The 21187-nt window shown below is 45.7% G+C and overlaps 1 protein-coding gene across 2 annotated transcripts in view; it reads left to right on the top strand.

Moving 5' to 3' along the window:
* The window catches only part of LOC147105205 (copine-8-like), a 776136-nt gene that overhangs the window by 539124 nt on the left and 215825 nt on the right, over positions 1–21187 (top strand). The gene's annotated exons all lie outside the window — the stretch shown is intronic.

Here is a 21187-nt window from a genome sequence, read left to right as displayed (position 1 = left end):
CCTGCAATCGAAAAATATGGGCCATAATATTTTTTTAAAGTTTTGTACATTTGAGCAGCCTGTTACAATCAAACTCTCTAATGTGTACAAAACATTGCTGTGTCTTCCCCCTTAACAAAGAGACCACATTATCTACAATATGCTTTCTTCATCATGCATTTTACTCCAGCCTGTGATAAATAAGGGGTAAAATCACTGAACTTTACCCTTTAATATGTGTTTTGTTAGACATCAGTCTCCAACGGTACAAAGGTCCACCTTTGGGCTTTTTTCATTATTTCTTTCGCCCAAATGGATTGGATATTATTATTGTTTGCATGGATTCTCTGCTGCATGTCACAGAGTTCCAGTTCTTACTCTTCATTACGTAGAACTTGCAATCTTCCACTGACATGAGCTGCATCCATTACCTATTGTTTCTCCACTTTACAAGGATCACAGAATATCCTGGTTACTATGAAAAGTATATCAACATTTTTATCAGTGAGTAGAGCTAACCAATTGATGATGGCAATAGGCTTGATGTCCCCCTCCCAAATTACTCTTTTATAGATGTGCATATTAAATTAATAATTTCAAAATGCCAAAACTACCCAGAAAAGTAGGCTTCAAATAAAGTCCACTGCCAATTCAGTAAAGACATTCTTTAGATCATACTGTTTGTTTTAAGCCTAGAGAATATGCAATGGGTGACATTTTGTTTTGAGAATGAGGACGATTTTAGAATGAACAGTGACAGCGTTACATGTGGGTTACAAAGGCCTTACTTACAATTGTAATAACCCATAAGATCCATTATTCACTGTTCTGTGTTTGCCACCAATTTAATTTTAGGCACCTAAAGTGGTTGGTAATTTGTTAAGTATCAATATATTATTGAAAAGCTTGCATAAAACATGCATTTCTTGCCCATAAACCACCTTCTGTTGTCATGATTATTGGCCTTTGTTTTTCTGTCAACATTTACCATTGTAAATTGCTATGTCAACATTTCCCATTCAAATTTGTTATAGCAATTGTCACGGTGTAATTGCAGGCTCTGGCCATTAAGTGACTCTGTGGCGCGAGTTTCTGAAGGCTGTCTCTCAACTCTATAACAATCTTGCGTATGAAAAAAAAGTTATGTTCATCAAGTTACCACAGGTAACACCACAATTTACCAGTATCTAAATAATACATTTCTTTCCTTCTGCAGTTATCATCGTGAGCAGACTGTCTGTTGTGACCATCTGTCAAAGTTGCATTTCTTCACTGATTAAGTGTGTGTTTTTTATTGCTCTCTAACTGTTTACTTTCTACTTTCATTATCTCACCATATTCTACAAAACCTCAATTTTCTTCAAAAAAAAACCCCAATCAGATTTCCGCAAAAGCAAATTTTGCTGATGTACAGCAGGCACCACCGCTCCCCACCTATCTATTGCATACCCCGAAAAATCAATTTTCAAACTGTTCCTTTTCCTCTTTCTCCTAATTCTATGCTCACTTTGAGGTTGGCCAATGCAGCTTTGGTGGACCACTTCCATTTTGCTCCCAGGAACCTCTGTCCCCCCACCTTCAGCCTGAAAGTCATGCGGTTCTTGGCTCAGCCTTCAGACTAGGCATGTCAGCGTTCCCCAGTTCCCAGCTCAATCCCGGTCCTGCCAAGTCTGCCAAATCTCAAGTTCGACACCCCCTCTTTCCCCCTCCCCTCCCAAGTTGGCTGAACCTAGCTTCTCTACTGCATTGACCCCACTCACTGAACAGAAAAGATATTTTTAAAATTCAATAATTCCGAAAAATAAAATTATACTTACCCTCCCTATCTTCAAATTATTCCTCCGCCCCTCCAGCACATGACCCAATGCACACCATCATTACTTCGGGGACATCTTCCACTGATACTTAACAACCTAACCTGATGTTCTGGATGCCAAGTGAAACTAGGGATAAAATCTAAAGTGCTGATAGTCATCCTGAAGAAGTCAATGGCCCAGAAATTCGGGTCGGGGGCTTTCCGCGGGTGCAAGCCCCCGACCTGCACTTACCTAGCGCGCCGGCCGTTGAGCTGTGGGCCCGCATGGGATTCCGATCCTGGGCCTCCTCCAACTGCCGGCGCGCAGTGCTTGCGTATCCCAGGGGCGCAGTTAGTTCGATGCGTCCCCTGGGATCACGTGGGCCATGGAGAGCCAATGGTAGCAGGGAATGCTTCATTCATAAGTTTGACAGGAAGAGCTGTTAAACCTATAAATACTATAAGCCCCAAAACTTCACTAAAACTGCAAATAATTTTTTTTTTTAAATCACATTTTTAAAATAACTATAAATTACATGAAATAACTATTTTAAACAATAATTTAAATTTTGGAAAAAATTAATTATATTTTCTAACGGGGCTAAAAATAAATTTACCTTTCTTTAAAGTATTTAAAAATAATAAACCTGTGGAAAAAATGTTTTAATTTTAATTAATTCACCACTTACCTTGTTAAAAGCAGGCCTTGCGCCTGCTTTTTAAAAGTGTAACTGCTGGAGACTTACCCTCCCGGAAAAACCTGGAAAAAAAACGTAAGTTTGGTGCACTCGCGCTGCCTCTCCGGCGCACGCGTTCCACCTGTCAACCCCTTTCAGGGAAACGGAAGTGCCGGTTTCCCGCGCATGCGCACTGCATGCACAAAACCGTCACTTTCGTTGGGCCTACACGTGAGTACCCAGTGTGTACTCACGCGTTGGGACACGAATTTCTGGGCCATTAAGTACAATAGCAGTCCCGTTGGAGTGGAAACAAGCCAACATGATGCCTAGTTTCAAGAAAGGAATGTCTAGTTTTTTAAAAATGGAATTCAGAAGAAACTTCTTTACCCAGAGAGTGGTGAGAATGTGAAACTCACTACCACAGGGAGTAGAGGAGGCGAATAGCACAGATGCATTTAAGAGGAAGCTGGATAAGCATATGAGCAAGATGGGAGTTAGCTGAGAAACGATGGGAGGAGGCTGGAGTGGAGCATAAAGGTTTGCATGGACTGGTTGGACCGAATGGCCTCTATTCGATGTCATTCTATGTAAGGAGACAAAATAAACTTAGGCAATTAAGGAACAATTAACCTTAGATCATTAACTGTCAAAATAATTGATCATTATGAACAAAATTGAGCAGTTCCTATACAAAAATAACCTAGCACATAGCAGCCAACCCAGGTCCAGAAGTAGCAGGTCTTGCCTGAACAAGTTCCTTGACTTTTTGCAGGAAAATACATCCCACATGAATGTTCGAATGTCATATGATGTAGTACGTGTGGCCTTCCAGAAAGCCTTCACATGATAGCCTTCTACATAACTTAAGGCAGTGAGTACCCTAGATAAAACTTGAAGATGCATAAGGAATTGACTAAAACAGAGTAATCAGTGGGGCATAATTAGGGGAATTATGTCAGGTTAGGGAGATCTACTGAGTGGAGTGCCCCAGGGATCAGTGCTGGGATCATTACTTTTATTGGCCTTCATAAATGAAACGAGACATAAGTTGGTCAAATTCTTAAATCATACTAAACTTGAGTTACTGTTGTGTCTGATGAAGTAACCAAATACAGAAGAACCTAAACAATATTTTATGTAGGTCACTAACAGTAATGATCCCAGCACTGATCCCTGGGGCACTGCACTCAGTAGATCTCCCGAACCTGACATAACTTCCCTAACTATGACCCCCTGATTATCTATTTTAGTCAATCCCTTATGCATCTTTAAGTTTTATCTAGGGTACTCGCTGCCTTGTTATTGATATACCTATCAATTCCTCCAATAAAAGGCGAAGAGTTACGAAGGTGACTAAAGGTTTTTATTGACTAAATAACAGAGCCCACTCTCGTGGGTGATCCGATCCAAGCAGGAGGAATACCAGTCAGTCGCTCACCTTTATACCTGGCCTGGTGGGTGGAGCCAAGGCGGAGTCGGCGGTGGTCATCCCAGGTATAGCAGTGTGGCAAGAGGCGACCTCGTACCGTGATACAATAGTGGTCAGTGATACAGTTATAACGAACAGTGGTGAACAGTGCTAACTACTAACAGTGATACGATAGTGAACGTGGTTTACCACATTCACCCCTTGTTTAGAATTAAGTCCGGCGGGGTGAAGTGTACTACCAATTCTGGTAGGTCAGTCTGTCCGGAGGCTTCGTAAGCCTCTCCGATCGCCGCAGCGGTGGTGTTGCCTTATCCGGTGCTGGTGCCTTATCCGGTGTTGATGCTGGTGTTTGCGTGGTCGGCGAGGGCTCGTGGGGTTCCGGCATGCCGTCTACCTGGGCTGGGGTTGGGGGGGGTGGTGGCGGTGTTTCCGGATCGGCTGAGGGTGCGAGGTCTCGTAGGGAGACAGTGTCCTCCCGCCCGTCTGGGTACGCCACGTAGGCGTACTGGGGGTTGGCGTGCAGGAGGTTCACCCTCTCGACCAGGGGGTCCGTTTTATGGGCCCTCACGTGTTTCCGCAGCCAGACCGGCCCCGGGGCGGTCAGCCAGGTTGGTAGAGTGGTTCCCGTAGTCGACTTCCTGGGGAAAACGAACATTCGTTCATGGGGGGTGGTGTTAGTGGCCGTGCAAAGTAATGACCGGATGGAGTGCAGCGCTGTCGGGAGGACTTCTTGCCAGCGGGAGGTTGGGAGGCCCTTAGACTTTAAGGCTAAGAGGACGGCCTTCCATACCGTCGCGTTCTCTCTTTCCACCTGACCGTTACCTCTGGGGTTGTAGCTGGTGGTCCTGCTTGCTGCAATACCTCTCTCTAGGAGGAATTGCCGGAGTTCCTCGCTCATGAAGGAGGAACCCCGGTCACTGTGTATATAGTTCGGGAACCCGAACAAGGCGAAGAGGGCATTCAGGCACTTGATGACCGTGCTACTGGTCATGTCGGGGCAGGGGAAGGCAAAGGGGAAACGGGAGTACTCATCAACGATGTTGAGGAAGTACACATTACGGTCAGAGGACGGGAGGGGCCCCTTAAAGTCGATGCTCAGGCGCTCGAAGGGGCGGGTGGCCTTGATCAGGCTTGCTCGGTCCGGCCTATAGAAGTGCGGTTTGCACTCCGCACAGGTCTGGCAGTTCCTGGTCATGGTCCTGACCTCCTCGATGGAGTAGGTCAGGTTGCGGGCCTTAATGAAATGGTAGAGTCTGGTGACTCCGGGGTGGCAGAGCTGGTCGTGGAGGGTCTGAAGCCTATCGATATGCGCGCTGGCGCATGTCATTCGTGAAAGGGCATCAGGGGATTCGTTCAGCTTGCCTGGCCGGTACAAGATCTCATAATCGTAGGTGGAGAGCTCGATTCTCCATCTCAAAATCTTGTCATTCTTGATTTTGCCCTTCAGCTTGTTATTAAACATGAAAGCCACCGAACGCTGGTCGGTGAGGAGGGTAAATCGTTTGCCTGCCAGGTAGTGCCTCCAGCGCCGTACTGCCTCCACGATCGCCTGGGCCTCTTTCTCGACCGACGAATGTCGGATCTCGGGGCCCTGTAGGGTCCTTGAGAAGAAGGCCACTGGCCTCCCCTCCTGGTTTAGGGTGGCGGCTAAGGCGAAGTCGGATGCGTCGCTCTCCACCTGGAAGGGGATGGACTCGTCCACTGCGTGCATCGTGGCCTTGGCTATGTCTCCCTTAATGAGGGAGAAGGCCGCGCACGCCTCCTCCGTGAGGGGGAAGGAAGTGGCTTTCAGGAGGGGTCTGGCTTTGTCCGCGTAATTGGGTACCCATTGGGCATAGTAGGCGAAAAGCCCCAGGGTTCTCCTAAGTGCTTTAGGGCAGTGGGGGAGGGGTAGCTCCATGAGGGGGCGCATTCTTTCTGGGTCGGGGCCGATGATTCCGTTCTCCACTACGCAGCCGAGGATGGCAAGGCGTGTGGTGTTAAACACGCATTTCTCCTTATTGTAGGTGAGGTTCAGCCGTTGGGCCGTACGGAGGAATTTCTCCAGATTCGCGTCATGTTCCTGCCGGTCGCGGCCGCAGATAGTGACGTTATCTAGGTAGGGGAATGTAGCCTGCAGTTCGTTCTGGTCAACCATCTGGTCCATCTCCCTTTGGAAGACCGAGACCCCATTAGTGACACCGAAGGGGACCCTAAGGAAGTGGTATAGGCGCCCATTCGCCTCGAAGGCGGTATACTGGCGGTCCTCAGGGTGGATAGGGAGTTGGTGGTAGGCCGACTTCAGGTCGATGGTCGAGAATACTTTATACTGTGCAATCTGATTGACCATGTCAGATATGCGGGGGAGGGGGTATGCGTCCAGCTGGGTATATCTGTTTATGGTCTGGCTGTAGTCGATGACCAGGCGGTTTTTATCGCCGGTCTTTACGACTACGACCTGGGCACGCCAGGGGCTGCTGCTCCCCTCGATAATGCCCTCTTTCAGGAGGCGCCGCACCTCAGAGCTAATGAAGGCTCTGTCCCCGGCGCTATACCGCCTGCTCTTGGTAGCGACGGGTTTGCAGTCAGGGGTAAGGTTAGCAAACAGAGAGGGTGGCGGGACCTTGAGGGTGGAGAGGCTGCAGGTGTTACGCGGTGGGCGGTTTAACGTTTGCTGGTTGTTGACTGTGAGTGGGGGGAGGGGTCCACCGTATGCTAGGGTTACGCTTTGGAGGTGGGATTGGAAGTCCAGCCCTAGTAGGACGGCAGCGCAGAGATGGGGGAGGACGAGGAGTTTAAAGTTTTTATACTCCGTGCCCTTAACCGACAGGGTCACGACACAGTAGCCGCTGATGTCCGTGGCGTGGGACCTCGATGCCATCGAGATTCTGCTGCGCGTTGGTAGGACAGAGAGGGAGTAGTGGCTCACCGTGTCTGGGTGGATGAAGCTCTCCGTGCTTCCGCTGTCGAACAGGCAGGTCGTGGCGTGGCCGTTCACTTTGATGTCCATCATTGACTTGGACAGATGGTGCGGGCGGGCTTGGTCCAGGGTGACGGAAGCTAGTGTGTAGCTGAGCGAGTCGTTGTCATCTGCGGGCGAGGCGGTCGGGCGTGGTGAGTAAAATGGCGTCTCCCACGAGGTAGGGCAAAATGACGGAGAAGATGGCTGCCCCCGTAGCTCACATGAGGCACTATTGGGGTCGGTTGCCTTAATCAAAGATGGCCGCCCCCATGACTCATGTGTGGGGATGCTGGCCTCAGTTGCCCTAAACAAAGATGGCCACCCCCATGACTCATGTGTGGGGATGCTGGCCTCAGTTGCCCTAAACGAAGATGGCCGCCCCCATAGTTCGCATGCGGCACTGCTGGCCTCTGAGGATCCGCTCCTGCAGGCCTTGGAGAAGTGGCCTTTCTTCAGGCAGGTTCTGCATGTGGAGTTCTTGGCTGGGCAGCGCGACCTCGGGTGCTTCTCCTGGCCACAAAAAAAACAGCCGGCGGCCCGATCGCGGATGCCCGATGTCGGGGCCGGTGCCGGGGGTGGCGGGGCCGGTCGGGTCCGGGACGCCGACGCAGAGGTAGGTCCCGGGGGCGGCGCTGGGAAGGGTGCTGTGGTAGGGGTCGGGCCCGAGTCCCAGGGTCGCGAGCAGTACCTGGTGAATGCTTCCTGATCTTGGTGGGCCACTTCCAGGGAGATAGCGAGGGCTTCAGCTTTTTCCATGCTGAGGTCTTTAGCTTCCAGCAGTCTTTGCCGTGAGTACTCGGACCGTAGGCCTTTCAGGAATGCGTCGCGGATATTATCTTCAGTATTTTCGGCTGCCGACACCGATTTAAAGTCACAGTTCCTGGCGAGTGCATATAGCGCCTGTGAGAATTCGGCTACTGATTCTCCTGGCTGTTGCGGCCGTGATCTTAGGAGGTGCCTAGCGTACATGTAGTTTACCGGGGTCCGGTACTTCTGTTTCAGCAGGTTGATGGCGGTCTCGTAGGTAGTCATGTCCTCGATGAGAGTGTATACTCTCGGGCTCAGTTGCGCCTGCAGGACACTTAGTTTGGATGCCTGAGGGACGCTGGATTCTCTCAGGTATGATTCGAAGCAGACCAGCCAGTGTTTAAAGTCTGCGGCTGAGTTTGCTGCTCGTGGGTTCAGGTCCAGGTACGGCGGTCTGAGGGCTCGCAGCCAAGCTGGCTGGTGTGGCTGTGCTCCTGGGAGCTGCGCTGGTGGCTCCTCCGCCGGTTGTGACTCGTTGTCGGACATCATTAAATTTAGTCAATAAAATTGATATACCTATCAATTCCTCCAATAAAAGGCGAAGAGTTACGAAGGTGACTAAAGGTTTTTATTGACTAAATAACAGAGCCCACTCTCGTGGGTGATCCGATCCAAGCAGGAGGAATACCAGTCAGTCGCTCACCTTTATACCTGGCCTGGTGGGTGGAGCCAAGGCGGAGTCGGCGGTGGTCATCCCAGGTATAGCAGTGTGGCAAGAGGCGACCTCGTACCGTGATACAATAGTGGTCAGTGATACAGTTATAACGAACAGTGGTGAACAGTGCTAACTACTAACAGTGATACGATAGTGAACGTGGTTTACCACAGTTATATAGAAGGCTATCATGTGGAGGTTTTCTGGAAGGCTACACATACTTCATTGAACAGGGAGGGAAATGCCTACAAAGTTGTGGCTCATTCTGCAAATGACCAGTCTTGCTGTTGATCATAACATTTTGGTGCTTTAAGGACATGCTGTGTGGACAAATAAACAACAACGGATTTCTCAGATAAAGCATTCTGATTGGAAATCAAATCCTCGAGGGGATGGGGGTGAGGTAAAAATTGCCATCCCAATTTGCAGTTTTTCCAACTCTATTAAGCCACTACTTATCTTGAGGCTCAGTGGAATAAATTTTAAAATTCTGGACCCCCTCCCACCTTTCCCACTATGCTTTGCTCTCTGCCCTCTTTCCCCTTGACCAGCAGCCCCCTCTTCCCTCCCCAGTGCACTGCTCCCCTTGGCTGAGGTCTGCTCCTCAGCCCCCCAGAAGGAGACCCTGATGAACATCGCAACCACAATTCAGATTCTAGAATGCCCATGAACAGTGCTCTGGGGGATTAACTACAAAATAAATGTTTATCGCCCATGCATTGAAATTATATAAATGTTATAAATAATTGTTACAAGATATCAGAACAGCTGAAAAGATACAGTGCGCACAACAGAAATTTGGATACAATCTAATATATATTGACAATAACAGTACAGTGCTGGATGGGGCAGTCTATAGGGTCCCACACATGAAACACTGCCCCGGATTTTGCTGTAATAATAATGGCAAGGCTATCGGCACTCGCCGTTATTACAGGGTAAATCTGACAGCAGCATCTGGCATCTCCACATGCTCAGATAAATGCGGAAATCCAGAAGTTGCTGTCAGAGATACCCTGCTCCTCCTCAGGAGGCGCTGTTGCAGTCCTCACCAACAGACTTGGCATTGAAATCACATGAACATGTTCTGCACTAAAGACAGTTGAAAAAGTTAGGGCTAGTGCATTCAGGAGTAGGTGAGTTTTTAACAGCGCAATAAGTGATAATTACTGCTGAACAACCTCTATGGCCCTGAAAAATTAATTTTACAAGTGTGGTGTCCCATTCCTTCAGAAGAAAATATAATTTTTTTTAACTTTTTCTGTTTGTCTCTTTTATCTCTTTACCTTAATCGAATCTGTATTTCCCAATCTTTATTTTGTTTTCTCTACATGATTTAAATCTAATTTATATTTCCTGCTTCATACTTCCTGGTTTGGACTCTGCGGCCTAGAAATTGGGTTTTGGCGCAGCCAGGGCTTTAGCGCCGGAAGTTAGTGCCGGCGCTAAGTCCCCCTGCGTGCGCCAAAAATTCAGTAGCGCCGCGCCCAAACGGCTGCCGGCGCTACTGGAGGGTTTCAGCGCCTCCCAATGGGCGCTACCTGCCCCATTGCGGCGCTGTTCCGGCGCTGCGGCGCCCGATGCGGTGCGGCAGGCTGGGGAAGTGCAGGCCTCCTCCTTCCGTTAAGGAGGAGCTGCCTGCACCCGACCGCTGGCCGTTGACGGCTGAATAAAAATGAGCCCGGCACCTCGGAGAAGTGCCGGGCTCGCGGCCCACATGCATCTGTGCCGCGGGGGGGTCTTGGAGGAGTCCGGGGAGGGAGGTGCGGGCAGGCGGCCGCCGGGGAAGCGGCCGGCCGCCGCGCGACCTTAATGCGCCGGCGCTAACTTCAGCAAGGCACCTTTTACAGAACGTTGCTTGCGGCTGCCACGGGCGAGGCGGCCGCAACTCAATTTTGGAGTTCAGGCGGGTTACCACGGCAACCGGGACGCTGCGCACACCGATGACGTCATCGGTGCCGGCGCAGCGCTACCGGTGCAACGCCGCTTTAGGGCCCCACTCAATTTTTCAAATGGCCATAACTCTGGCGCTAGTCCCTCTAGCGCCTCAAAAGCGGCGCTAAGGCTAGTGAATTTCTAGGCCTGCGTGTCTCAGCGAGGATTCTTCAATCTGATTGGTTGAAGAGCCTCGCTATTTCTTTCCCTGTCCACAGATCCCCTGTAGAGGGCGCCGCACTGGAACAAACTGACTGCAAAATCCGGGCCATTAGCACATTAATTTTTGCATTGTTGGGGTGGATGAGAAGATAATCGTTGCAATATTTTACATTTTGGGAAAAAAATACACACAAAAGTTTCCTAGAATTAATGGGGAAGGTGCGAAGTTGGATTTTTGAAAAGTTATACACGACAGTTTTTTTTAACAAGAAATGAATGGCCATAGTTCATAGTTCAGGACATTTCCAAGTTTGAAAAGTATAGTAGGATGAAAGTCTGCTGTGTAATATTAGCCGAGCATGTTCATATGAAATTCCTTTGTCAGTTGTATTAACAAAACTGTTAACCTATTTATTGAACTAAAAACTCGATGTACATGACAAGAAATGTTATTCTAAAGATTTTTGCCCATGAGCAACACCAAGAGATCAACTAGCTCTAAGTAATTTTGAAGCAGTTCAAAAGTTTTAGGTTCTAGTAAGAATACTGAGTAGGCTTTTTGACAATGTAGATCTTTTCCTCAATCTTTTACAATTGTCTATCAATCCTGCCACACGAACGCATCTCCGCCCATAAGAATGGCCTTGCCCCCAGGTGATAGACCCTTGCTAAGAGGCTCTCTTCAAATTATGACCAGATTATCAGGTGCAGCAGGAAACAGTCATTTTCTGGTGTTTTATTGCAATTTTTTTGTGTGTTTTTAAATATTTATCCTCATCGAGACGTGCTCTGCATTTTCTGCATATTTTTATGGCATATGTGTAAGTCACATTAAAAATTGAAAGGCTCCCCCGATTGCAGGTTCTTAAGCATGCTGTGCCTGGTGTGCATGAATGATGTTTGAATAAGTAGAAAGTTAAATTTTTATACTTAAAGAAGAGAAATATACAGTGTGAGTTTGATGCTTTCCATGGGCGCCGATTGTTTATGCTGATTTATGCCCATTTCACGTTCAGGCGTATTCTAGTGAGATTTGCAGGAAATTTGAGCATAACTTGACATCAGCAGAATGGACGCATTTTCAGGTTTGTCCTCGGGTTACACCAATAGAGGAAATTCCAGGCCACACTGATTTTAGTTCTAGTAATATGACTATCTTAGCCAACTATTGGAAGTGATCTTCCGATTAGGCACTCTGCAGTCTTCCGGACTCAATATCGAGTTCAACAATTTCAGATCATAAGCTCGGCCCCCATTTCATTTTCTCTTGTAATTGTTCCACTCCTTCCCCCCCCCCCCTTTCCTTTTGTTTCTCTCTCACACCTGGCAGCTATCTTTTGCCCTGCCAGTACACTTTACACCTAATCTCAGCCCATTACCATCTCGTCTAGCTTCTAATCTCTTTTACTTCTTTTGTTTCTTTTATTCTTTTGTCCGATCGCAGCCCTGCCTTTGATCTAGTTTCTTTTCCTTCCAGTTTTGAAGAAGGGTTCGACCCGAAACGTCAACTCAAATTTCTCTCCACGGATGTTGCCTGACTTGCTGAGTTTTTCCAGCATTTTCTGTTGTTATTTCGGATTTCCAACATCTGCAGTATTTTGCTATCGTATTGGAAGTGATCCCTATGTTCCTTCATTTTTTATAATTACTGAATGAAAGTACCAATAGTAATATTAGTTTAGTTGCCTTTAATTAAGGCACTTAATAGTTGGTTTCCATTACATCTCATTTAATTGCATAAATGCTTAACCTGTTAAACTGCCTGAGATTCTGACCTGCCAATTCTTCCATTGGGTTATTCTAAACCCAGTTCACTTACTTCAATGCATTATTTGCATAAATTGCTCATTTGGAAAAGATATTTGTCTCAGGGATGAATTTCACCAGTTTAGTTGTTGCATTTGCATTTGGAATCATACAGTACTTTGTGAATGCAAGCTTTCTGAGAACTCTTTTCATTGTTGTGTGTTCATAATCACAGCTCAGATACAGCAGCATTATGAACCCATTAGTAGACAAAAGAGCAAGGCTGACAGTTTATTCGAACACCATTAGTATAGAAACGCTCTCAATCTTCACCATTGTTTGCTTAATAAGTGACTATTTATGTCTAAGACTGATACCTGGGATGGCAGGAATGACGTATGAAGAGAGATTGGGTCGATTGGGCTTGTATTCGCTAGAGTTTAGAAGAATGAGAGGGGATCTCATTGAAACTTATAAAATTCTAACAGGACTAGACAGACGAGATGCAGGAAGGCTGTTCCCGATGGCAGGGGAGTCCAGAACCAGGGGGCACAGTCTAAGGATAAGGGGTAAGCCATTTAGGACTGAGATGAGGAGGAATTTCTTCACCCAGAGAGTGGTGAACCTGTGGAATTCTCTACTACACAGGGCAGTTGAGGCCAATTCATTAAATATATTCAAGAAGGAGTTAGATATATTTCTTAATGCTAAAGGGATCAAGGGATATGGGGAGAAAGCAGGGACAAGGTGCTGAATTTGGATGATCAGCCATGATCTCATTAAATGGTGGAACAGGCTCGAGGGGCCGAATGGCCTACTCCTGCTCCAATCTTCTATGTTTCTGTGAGATGGCTAGAAATTGTGCACCATCGTGAAAGTGGTAGTACAACTTGATTCAGGTCAGTGATCTGACTCCCGAGCGCGAATGTTAAAATATATTGCCAAACAAAGTCAGCATTTGAGGAGTCCAATTTCAAGGCATGACTCTCTACTAGGTATGCCCCTTATTCATGGTCTTTAACAGCTGTACGCTGTACCAATCTTCAGCTTTATCACAAAGTTTCCTCCATTCAGTAAATTTTCAGTAGAAACGTAAAAAGAGAAACTGAACGCAGGCAATACACAGGAAGTTCATCAGCATCTGAAAAGAGAATAAACGACAGGTTAACATTTCAACTGGAGACCTGTTGTCAGATTTTCAGTATATTGTTTCTATTTCTCCAGCACCTCGCTTTCCCCTCAATCTGGTGTTTCCACATCCCTTAGCAAGTTTGCTGGAATGCTGACAGTCCGCACTCACTCTCCCCCATCTCTTTTTTTCTAGTCTGAGAATATCCTGTTATTTCCTCTGCCCTCGGGTCCAGGGTCCTGCTGCTGTCAAGAATGGTTTCATCTGTCTGCCTTTGCAGTGACATTAGAGAAACCTATTGAGGGAACATTTGGCTTAGTGAAAACATTCCCATCTGAGTTAGAAAATGTAGGGTTTGAACCCCGCTCCAGACATTCACGGCCGGTGGAGATTCCAGGTCTGAATTCCGGTGGGATACACGAATCTGGATGGGATTGAGGGAGCCCTCCCATTGTATAGGACTAGCGTAAAGATGGTTACGGCCATGGAAGGAATATTCATGTCACAGCCTGTCAGACTGCTGATCAGCCTGCAAATCCTTCACACTATTCTCCAAGAGTGTGAAAATATGAAAACAATATCAGTGATATGAATCTGAAAGCTAACTATTTGAGGAATATTTGTCCAACTTTTTTCTTGCTTTTTAAAAATCTTTCAAAGATTTTCTTTTTCCATTAACTGGCAGTTTGGTGTTGATGGCGATGTCAAATGATAATGCTGCACTAGTTGTGTATTGCAATTGGGTAATGGGCAGCCAGTGTACCAGCGACACATGCCACAGATTATACTTTGTCATGTAATTATCAGTTGGTCACGACACATTAGATTATTGGTGTAATTTATTTTGTATCATTATGTTATAATCAGATACATTAACTAATCATCTGGCCACTCTCTCTTTCCCAGATAAAATTTCATTTATGTACCTTTTAAAATGTGGTAAGGAGATATACCCTCATGATATATCCAGGAAGTTGAAGGTACTAGCACTGTATTATTGTCAAATCGTAGTACTCCTGGTATTGCGGGAATAAAAAGAACAACATTATTTATGGTTGTAATGTCCATGATTTCTCTTTTGAACAGCTCAACCTTTTGCTTGGTCTCTATTGATTTATTTTATGTGGTTGAATGCCAATACAAGTTTGATTATAATCCATCTTACAGGAGAAAGTATTGACAGACCTATCAGGCTTGTTTCAAGAATGCATTCTTGATGAGAGATGTCCTTGCCATGTGTATAGAAATATTGCATATATACAGTTGAATTAAGATGAATTGCTTATGAAAATCCACCAAGTAAATAAGTAAATAAAACTCCTTGTCAAATCTCTCAGAAACATCTCAAAAGGGCATCATATGTATAATGGATTGCTATGAACTGTTGTGACTGTTTCATTTTAAACAGTAAGCAGCACTGGGCTCAGGGTTGCTTAGTAACAGCAAAAACAACAATTTACAGTTATATAGCACTTTTAACGTAGTAAAATGTCCCAAGGCGGTATCAGGCAAAATGTGAACCTGAGCCACAGAAGGAGTTATTAGGACAGGTGACCAAAAGCTTGATGAAATAGGTAGGTTTTAAGGAGCACCTTAAATGATAGAGGTAGAAAGGCAGAGAGGTTTATGGAGGGAATTCCAGAGCTTAAGTTCTATACAGCTGAAGGTTGTACGGCTGGAAGAGGTTATATAGATAGGGAGGGGCGAGGCTATGAAGGGATTTGAACGCAAGGATGAGAATTTTAAATTGAGGCGTTTCTGGACCGAGAGCCAATGTAGGTCAGCGAGCACAGGGATGATGAGTGAATTGGACTTGATGCGAGTTAGGATACGGGGAGCAGAGTTTTCGATTAGCTTAATTTTACGGAGAGTGTAAGATGGAAGGCTGGCAGGAAAGCATTGGAATAGTCAAGTCTAGAAATAACATAGACATGGCTGAGGGTTTCAGCAGCAGAAGAGCTGCAGCAGGGACGATATTTCAGCTTATCCAAAACTGGATGTCGGACCAGCACCTGAGCAGTAAACTACTGACAATCGCAATGTCCTGCTCAGCTGCATATTTCCATCAATGGAAGCGGAATATTTGGATGTTTATACAAAACATCACGAGTGCAGAAATGGTCAGAACTAACCAAACATTTCATCATGTAAATATAACAATTTGAGCATAAACTGCACAAGAAGCTGATGCAGACAACTTGCAAAGCCTGAATTCTATTTTACTCTTTTTGATGTTAAAATTTAGAGGTTGATTTCAAAATCCAGAAATGGCTCTTTTGGTGGACTGAGCTGAACAGCTTCAGTACTCGGTTTCATTTTCTACACTTTCCCATTCTCCAGAGCTGGATTAATGTCCTTGGCCATTACTAGACAAGTAAGTGCCTCATAAGCCACTTAAGGGGCATGAAATGAGCATCATTTCAGGCGAGTCTTTAATGGCCAGTTTCCTGTAGAAATCCTGTGGAACTAATTCACCCAGCGAAAACTGAGGAAATTATGAAATTACCCAGTTTCATAAACCAGAATGGGTCCGCTATCGTTAGAAATCAGCTTACTGTGAATATTAAATATTTGAAAATGAAATATATTTGAAAGGACACGAAATGCATATTAAAATGCAAGGCACCAATAAAAAGGCTCACCTTTATTGAGGATAAATCGGACAGCAACTTTTGGCATCCAGACATGTTCAATTAAACGCGGAAATCAGGAAGTTGCTGTACGAGTTGCCCTGCTCCTCCAGAAGCTTTGCTATACAGGTAGACTACCTTTTATCCGAACTTCCGAAAACCGAAACCCTCTAAAAACCGAAGGTTTTTTCGTTCAGCGTAAGTCGTGCGCACGACATGACCAGAGTGACGCACGACCCCGACCCCCGCCGCCGACCCCCCCGCGAACCCCCCGCCGACCCCCCCGCCGACCCCGACTCCCGCCGACCCCCCCGCGGACCCCCGCCGACCCCGACTCCCGCCGACCCCCCCGCCGACCCCGACCCCCACCGCCGACCCCGCCCCCCCGCCGACCCACCCCCGACAAATTTCCCAGTCTTATAAAATACCTTCCGAAATCCAAAATTTTCCGAAAATCGAAACACGGCTGGTCCCGAGGTTTTCGGATAAAGGATAGTCTACCTGTACTGGTATCTCACTGAGAGACTCGCCATTGAAACACATGGAATGTGTGAAGTTGCGGTACTTACCCACCAGATACCCAATAAACTCACCAGAAAAAGTTGAGTCTTGTCCATTCAAGTGTCAGTAGAATTTTAACAGTGTGATAAGTCTTAATTACTGCCAAACAACCTCATTCTGAAAATTAACCTTTACTAGTGCAGTCTCATTCCTTCAGATTTTAATTATTGTTGGAGATTTAAAGTTTTTTAAATAAAACTTTTTTATTACTTTTATTTTCTGTCTCTTTTATCTCTCCCTCTTAATCCCACCTTTCTTTCCCTCTTTTTATTTTGTTTTCTGTACATGATTTGACATTGAATTAAATATTCCAACTGACACTTCCTGGTTTAGACTCTGCGCTGCTCATTCACGATTCTTCAATCTGATTGGTTAAGGAGATACGCAGTTCGCACAGGTCCCAGATCTGCTGTAGGTGGCGCTGCGCCGAAGTGTATATCTGATCACCGCAAGTTCCAGAGCAAAAGCCCGTAAGTCTGTGTGTAAGTGTAAGTGTAATGAATGGCTGGTGCCGCTCATTCGCCGCTGACCATAAAATCTGGGACATTAATATTAATGCTGAATATTGGAGCGTATAATGCATGGAAACACCATTGTTTTACTGTTCAAATAATTCTCCGCCTCTGTTCTATTTTGCATGATGCAACAGAATTGGCCCTGTAGTTGTCAAATTCAGATTTTTGACATCAAACGCTGTTCAGCCTTTGAAGCTTCATGCATGAATCACTATGTTTCAAGCCTTAAATCTGATTGTATCAATGTTGGTGTACTTTTTATCCTTTGTTAAGTACAGAAGATTCCCTCTGACCTGGAAGTGTTTCCATAATTGACAGTTGCACGTAGCCTGGTTGAAATGGCTGAGCAGTAAATTCCATGGATGGAACAGCTGTGAGGAGGGAGAGGGGGAATATCTTGATGTAGTAAACTAGGGATCAGTAGCACATATTAGTATTTAGTTTACTATACCTTATGACTTCTATTGAACTGAAGCTGAGGAGCCAGCTCAAATTGGAATTTATTACAAGACAATGAGAGTGACCCTTTAGACTGTGCATTGTGTGAAGCCCAAGATCTTATTATGTATCAACCTGCAGGGTAATATTTAGATCTGGAGGGATAACCAGTAGACAGATGGCTGGCTATGGCGGGTTAATGATGTTACAGAATCTATTAGATTTTGGCAAGATGAGATTATAAAAAAGAGCAGTTCTTAGGATATGCCAAAATGATATATTTATTTCCCTACACTCCAGTAAATATCTCAAGTTCCTGATTTAAAATTATGGTTTGCTAGGAGTCTAGTAAAAATCTATTTCCTCCCTCTTCACTGACATTTTTGAACAATTATAATTGACATACATGCAAATGTGATTAACACACATGTAAATTCCCACTTGGTGGACTATTCTTGAGATATTTTACCGCCGAATAGTAATATTCATAGGGCAAGAATTTACTGTCAAATTAACAGCACTCACCGTTATTTATGTGCAAATCGCACAGCAACTTCAGGCAAGGGGCATGGTTAGACATGAAAATTCGGAGGTTGCTATCCGATATGCGTCGCTCCACTGTTAGCTTCCTGGAAACAGCATCTCACTGTCTGCTTCGCCATTGAAACGCATTGACGGCGGGAAGTTCCTGTACTTGCATGGTAGGAAAAAAAGGACTTGCATTTATATAGTGCCTTTCACGACCTAAGGATGTCCCAAAGCACTTTAAAGCCAATGAAATACTTTTGAAGTGTAGTCACTGTTGTAATGTAGGAATCGCAACAACCAAGTTGCACACAGCAAGCTCCCAGAAACAGCAACTATTAATAACCAGATAATCTGTTTTAGTGATGTTAGCTGAGGGATAAATATTTGACACCAAAGAGAACTTCCCTGCTCCTCTTCGAAATAGTGCCATTAGATCTTTTCCGTCCACCTGAAAGGGTGGATGGGGCCTTGGTTTAACGTCTCATCCAAAAAACAGCACCTCTGACAGCACAGTGCTCCCTAGTACTGCCCTGGAGCCTCAAGTTGCTGGGGTGGGACTTGAACCCACAACCTTCTGACTCAGCGGCAAGAGTGCTACCTATTATGTCCGTGTATAATTGAGACACGGACTGCAGGAGTTGATTATAACAAGTCTTTACTGAATGGAGACAACCTGGAAACTGAAACTACAGAAGCCTGCTAGGGCCTTTTATACAGGGGTGGTCACTGCCGGTACTGCAGTCTGAGACCAGTTATTCCCTTAAAGGTACATACACAACACTACCCACTGAGCCATGGCTGACACTTAGGGCTGGATTTTGCCGGCGCTCAGAGTGCGGGTTTGGACACGGGTCTGCTGTCAAAATAGCAAAGATTGACCAGGTAGGAAACCTGCTGTCAACCCGCCTCCATGCGAGTCTCCCAGGTGTCGGGTCTGTCAGTGGAGAACTGACCCGACACTAAGCGGTGGGGGAGACAATTTAGCTCATTAAATGGCTTGTTAACAGCCAATTTAATGCTATTTTGAGCCTACCTTGCAATTTTACGTGCTCCCCTGTCGTGAGTTGAGTTTGCTTTTGATTTATTTGATAACTTGACAGCTGCAGAAGTGGTATAAAAGATACCATGTTGCAGCTGGTCAGTTTCAGAGCACAGAAACTGTTGGTTACTGCATTTGTAAGACATATAGAGATTTCTTTAGCTTGCAAGTGTTTAGAGCCAACTATATGTCCAGTGCCACCTCATTGGAACAACCTCTCTCTCCATTGACAGATCGCTTCTGTCATCTCGCCTGCAGCTGCCATCTATTGCAGTAACATCGGCGCCCTTGAAAAAAATCACACCTTGGTCCTCTGCATCCTTCCACACTCAGCCCCAACACCAACATTACCAGGCACAATAACATCACCAACAACATCACCAACCTTCTTTGCCATCACCTGATGCTGCACAGGACACAGAGCATCAGCCCCTGACAACATTGCTGCCCGGGAGGCCAGCGATGGCATCACCATGGCCAGATTTACTTCACTTGACGCTGTAAACCCTGGCTGCCACATGATGCACCAGGTTGCCACAGGATGCACCAGGTTGACACCATCCTACACCGTCACCGTAAAGCATCCCTTTAATGTCCAAGCCATTCATTTCACACTCATCACTATAGTGGGCGGGGGGTGGGGATGTTATATCTCAACATTCACTGGAACTCAGTAAGACACTTCTCAAGGTGCGCACAGATTTGTCCAATAAGGTGAAGTGTTGAAAATATAGATTTCACTGAATAACAACACATTACCAGAAACTTCACATGAGCATTGGCTAACCCTCTCAAGTGCCTACCCTTGTGTGTTGTTAGTTGGTATTCTTGCAGTAGGATGAGGGTGAGTGTGAGGGGTGACTAGTGAGAAGGGGAAGTGATAATGTAGATAGAGAGGGATGGGTGGAGGTGCAAGGTAAGTTGATGTGAGTAAGGATGTGCAGAGTAGGGTATGGAAGGCAGAGTGATGGGGATACGATGAGTGGCACAGCAGGGTGAGTTTGAGTGTGACATGGCAGTAACATTTCGTGATCTACTGAGATCATTGAAAGGTTTGCGCCACTGCAGCCAGACATCCCTGCTTGCGTCCTCCTGTGCAATGTGCAACCAGACTACATTGATTTCCTGGGGAGGTCTCTTCCACCCATGGGTAGGGAAGAGAACCTCCCTGCATGCTGTGACTCCCTCCATAAGCTTATGGAGGGTGTCACGTGTGAGCCTGGGTGCAAACGTGCACCTTTGTGCAGTGCTTGTCAGTGTTTGCAGCACCTCAATGCTGCAGAACACTGACAGCACAACTGTCAAAATCAATGTGGACGTGGCCCCTTTAACGAAACTGGCTGATGACCCGTCATCAAATGACGTCATCAGACCCGCTTCCTGTTAATTGGCCAGGAACCCTGCAGGGCGGGCTTAACAAGGCCAATCTATGGAAAATCTTTTCCAGAGAATGGATGCAGACGGTAGTGGGACCGGAAACCGCCAACCAGCTCTCTCGCTGCCTTGCCACCTCCGCAGGGAAAATCCAGCCCATAGATACAAGCTTAGATACAAACTAAACTCACCACAGAAAGTTAGAGCATATCTATTTCATTCTAAGTACCCTTTTAAACAGTGTGATAAATCTTAATTACTGGCATACAACTTCTCTGGCACTGAAAATTAGCTTTTACAAGTGTGGAGTCTCATTCCTTCAGCTTTTAATTGTTGTTGAAGACTTAAAACATTTTTTAAAAAACTTTTTCTCTCTCTCTCAATCCAATGTTTCTTTCCCTCTCTTTATTTTTCTTTCTGTACCTGATTTGATATTGAATTTACTATTCTAACTTACACTTCCTGGTTCAGACTCTGCGTTGCTCATTCCACAATACTTCAATCTGATTGGTTAAGGAGATACACAGTTGCTTGCTTTGTTCACACAGATCCCAGATGCCCTGTAGAGGGCATTTCGATCTTCCACTTAAAGCAACTTCCATTGCAAAGTCTCATGAAAATTAAAGGGACAAGGGCAAGTCTAACTAACAGCAGGTGCCGTTCGTTCGCAGGCTACAGAAAATTCTCGCCCATGATGTGACAGGGCTAAGCTGGTATCAACGTCAGGATTGAAACCTTTTTAAACATTTTTTTTTAATTATAAAATAAAGGTGTTCAGTTTGTACAATCAAACATGTACAAGCATTGCAACCCTTTTTTAATCATATCAATCGATATTGCAGTT

The sequence above is a fragment of the Somniosus microcephalus genome, chromosome 18 (genome assembly GCF_052327205.1).
Source record: "Somniosus microcephalus isolate GS21.2 chromosome 18, FLI_Smic_1.0, whole genome shotgun sequence".
Lineage (NCBI taxonomy): Eukaryota > Metazoa > Chordata > Chondrichthyes > Squaliformes > Somniosidae > Somniosus > Somniosus microcephalus.
The sequence above is the reverse complement of the archived record's forward strand: the minus strand, read 5'-3'. Positions and strand labels throughout refer to the sequence as shown.